We start from the raw sequence: 4,134 nt of genomic DNA, 5'->3' as shown, positions 1-4,134 counted from the left end.
ACTAGTTCAACCTCTGTGGAAAGCAATATGGAGATACCTTAAAGCGATACAAGTGAATCTACCATTTGATCCAGCAATCCCATTGCTGGGCATCTACCCAAATGATCCAATGACACTCTACAAAAAGGACACCTGCACTCAAATGTTTATAGCAGCACAATTCATAATTGCAAGGCTGTGGAAACAGCCCAAGTGTCCATCAATCCAAGAATGGATCAATAAAATGTGGTATATGTATACCATGGAGTACTATTCAGCTCTAAGAAACAATGGTGATAGGCCGGGCGCGGTGGCTCACGCCTGTAATCCTAGCTCTTGGGAGGCCGAGGCGGGCGGATTGCTCAAGGTCAGGAGTTCAAAACCAGCCTGAGCAAGAGCGAGACCCCGTCTCTACTATAAATAGAAAGAAATTAATTGGCCAACTGATATATATATAAAAAATTAGCCGGGCATGGTGGCTCATGCCTGTAGTCCCAGCTACTCGGGAGGCTGAGGCAGAAGGATCGCTCGAGCCTAGGAGTTTGAGGTTGCTGTGAGCTAGGCTGACGCCACGGCACTCACTCTAGCCTGGACAAAAAAGTGAGACTCTGTCTCAAAAAAAAAAAAAAAAAAAAAAAAAGAAACAATGGTGATATAGCACATTTTATATTTTCCTGGTTAGAGCTGGAACCCATACTATTAAGTGAAGTTTCCCAAGAATGGAAAAACAAGCACCACATATACTCACCAGCAAATTGGTATTAACTGAACAGCACCTAAGTGGTCACATAGGTACTACAGTAATAGGGTATTGGGCAGGTGTGAGGGTGGATGGGGCGGGTATATACATATATAATGAGTGAGATGTGCACCATCTTGGGGATGTTCATGCTGGAGACTCAGACTTGTGGGGGGAGGGGGGAAATGGGCATTTATTGAAACCTTAAAATCTGTACCCCCATAATATTCCAAAATAAAATAAATAAATAAATAAAATAAAGCATTGAAGCCAAAAATGTTTTCAGATGCTTTACAAGCACTGATAACCCATAAAATTCAAGCAGCTAAGACTAAAAGAGAGCTCTCAGAGTATGGGCTAAGGACACCCTGCATCAAAATTGTCTGGGTTCTTCTTAAAAATGTCAATTTTTGGACTTGTTCCAGAGTTTCTGACAGTAGGTCCTGAGAATTGAAATGTTTTACCAAACATTCTATGTGATTCTTCACAAGGAAATTTAAGAACGCTTGGACTTTAAATTGGAATGGAGGTCAGAAAGTAGGTAGAAAAGAGAAAAAAAAAAAAAAGAAGTGGTGCTCAGTCCTCCCACTTCTTCTTCCTCTGCTATGGCAGCCATGGAGGCCTCAGGTATTAGATGAGACAGCCACAAGATGGTGGAACTTCCATCAGCCTGGATCCCTTAGTTACCTCTTGAAAGGCAGATGTTCTGAAAAGCCCAGTAAACCTGCAGTAGATTTTGCGTAAGCAAGAAATAAACTTGTATATGTGTCAAGTCATTGAGATTTGGGTTTTTAAATTATTATCAAAGCATAAGCCAACCTATCCTGAGTAAGAGAAAACAGTATCAGGTAATACAGGGGATCCATAAAAGGCCTGGAGAACCAGGCAGGATCAGGAAGCAAAGGTGGCATGACATGACACAGCTAAGATTTTGCTACAGGAGTGGTCTGATAGGATGATGCTATCACCCCCATTGGCAGTTGAACACTTGCCATTACATACCTGGACTCTGCTGTCCCTTGATTTGGATCTGTACTATCAGATTCTTGACTCTGCAGTAGCTGTTTTGAGAATTCACCAAATGACCCTACACACTTTTGTGTCACTCTCTCTCATCATTCAAAATTTGAAATAGGGTCATGTGATTGGCCATGCTGAGGTCACATGCCTGTCCGCTAGCTATCAGGAGTTGGGGGAAAGAATAAGAGTCTCCTCTCCCTGGTTGTGGTAGTGCACAATGGGGATCTGCCTCTAAATTTATCTTGAGATTCCTCCCAGATGGGAATTGTATTTGAATGCTGAGTAGCCAAAATGCCAATGTCCATTCCAATCTACAGCTCCTTTGCTGACCAATCTTTCACTTTGTTTACTTAACTGAAACTTGCCTCTCCCCTGAAAAGAGGAAATCTGTCCAATCTGCCATTCCCTTGCCAAGAATGTCTTCAATTCCTTGTCATTCTTCCATCACAGTTCCAACCCCAGATGAATACAACCTTCCACCTTCTGTATATCAATCCTGGGCCTCATAAATTGCTCAGTTGGGAGCCACTAAAAGTTCACATTCTCCAACTTCTACTGAGTTCTCTGTGCTCTTTGTCAATCCTATTTCCCTGGTCCGTTCTCCAAGTCTTATGGCAGTTCTGCCAAACTTCCATTCTCCTCAGCCTTCCTACAATTCTATTTCACCTTCACCCTCAGCAGATGACCTCACCTCCTACTGCATTGAAAATAGAAGCCTTCAGACAGCAATGTCCTCAACTCCTTGCCACAAAGCACATATAAATTCATGAGCATCCCCACTCGACCACTCTTTGCTTTTTCCCTCCTATCCCAGTATAAGAGGTGCCTCTTTTCTTGTTGACTAATGCTTCCACCTAAGTTCTATGCCCCATTCTCTTCTACCTCTTCAGGAAACTTGATCTCAGAGTTCCCTCCTCCTTCTCTACTTACTGTACCTTCAACCTTTCCATTTCTTTGACTTGACCTTCAAACATATGCAAGTATCTTGAATCTTAAAAAATAATAACATTGCCAGTTTCTTAAAAAGTCAAAATTAAATTTACCATATGACCCAGCAACTTCACTCCTACCCAAGAGAAATGAAAACATATGTCCACACAAAGACTTTTACTTGGGTGGTCACAGCAACATTATTCATAATCTCCAAAAGGTGGAAACAACCCAAATGTCATTTAACCAGTAAGTGCATTTAAGCAAAATACCATATATTCATTCAATAAAATACCATTCAGCAATTAAAAACAACAAAGTACTGATATACAATACACCACAACGAAACCTCAAAAACATTATGCACAGTGAAAAAACAAAGCGTAAAAGAACACATACAATATAATGTCATTTATATGAAATTTTTGCCCCAAAAAGACAAATCTGTAGAGATAGAAAGTAGATTAGTGGCTGCCTGGTGGAATGGAAGGGGAGTACAAATGGACATGAGGGATGTTTTGGGGGTGATAGGAATGTTCTACTTACAAGGTGGGTTCTGTGTGCACCACCTGGAGGCTGGACACGCTAGAAGCTCTGGCATAGCGGGGTGGGGGGCAGGGGCAAGATATGTAACCCTAACAATATCTGTACCCCCATAATATGAAGTAATAAAAAAGGAATATTCTAAAAGTAGATTATGGTGATGCTTGTTCAACTCTGTAAACAAACTAAAATTAATTTTGTACTTAAAGCAGGTGAAATTTATGCTAGGTGATTATACTTCAATAAAGATATTTAGAAACAGACTCAGCTCCTCATCACTCTCTAGCTTCTACCCTATTTCTCTCCTCCCTGTCATGGGCAAATACAGATGTTCCTCAACTTATGATGGAGTCATATCCTGATAAACCCATTGCAAATTAGAAATAACATAAGTTGAAAACACATTTAATACACCTAGCCTACCAAATATCACAGCTTAGTCTATGCCACCTAAAATGTGCTCAGAACACGACTATTAGCCTACAGTTGGGAAAAATCATCTAACACAAAGCCTATTTTATAATAAAGTGGTAAATATCTAATATAAGACTATCTTACCATATATCACTAGCCCAGAAAGAGATCAAAATTCAAGGTACAGTTTCTACTAAATATGGATGACTTTCGCACCATCTTAAAGTAAAAAAATTGTAAGTCAAACCGTAGTAAGCTGGGGACTATCTGTAGCTTAAGAATGTTGTTTGCACTACTGTCCATATTTTCTTGCCTCTCATTCACTTTTTAATCTTTTTTTCTTCTGTCACCTCTTAATTTATTGCATTTTGCTTTCTACATCTTCCTTCTTAACTCATTGTAGCTTGCCATCCATTCCCACTGCTCCATGGAAAGTATTCTATGAAAGACTACCAGTGGTCTTGTTGCTAAATGTTTTGTGCAACATTTGGCATTGTTGACCGTTTCCC

Source organism: Microcebus murinus, unplaced genomic scaffold, assembly GCF_040939455.1.
Source record: "Microcebus murinus isolate Inina unplaced genomic scaffold, M.murinus_Inina_mat1.0 scaf008_hap2_Mmur4.0, whole genome shotgun sequence".
NCBI classification, from domain to species: domain Eukaryota; kingdom Metazoa; phylum Chordata; class Mammalia; order Primates; family Cheirogaleidae; genus Microcebus; species Microcebus murinus.
This window is presented reverse-complemented; position numbering follows the sequence as displayed.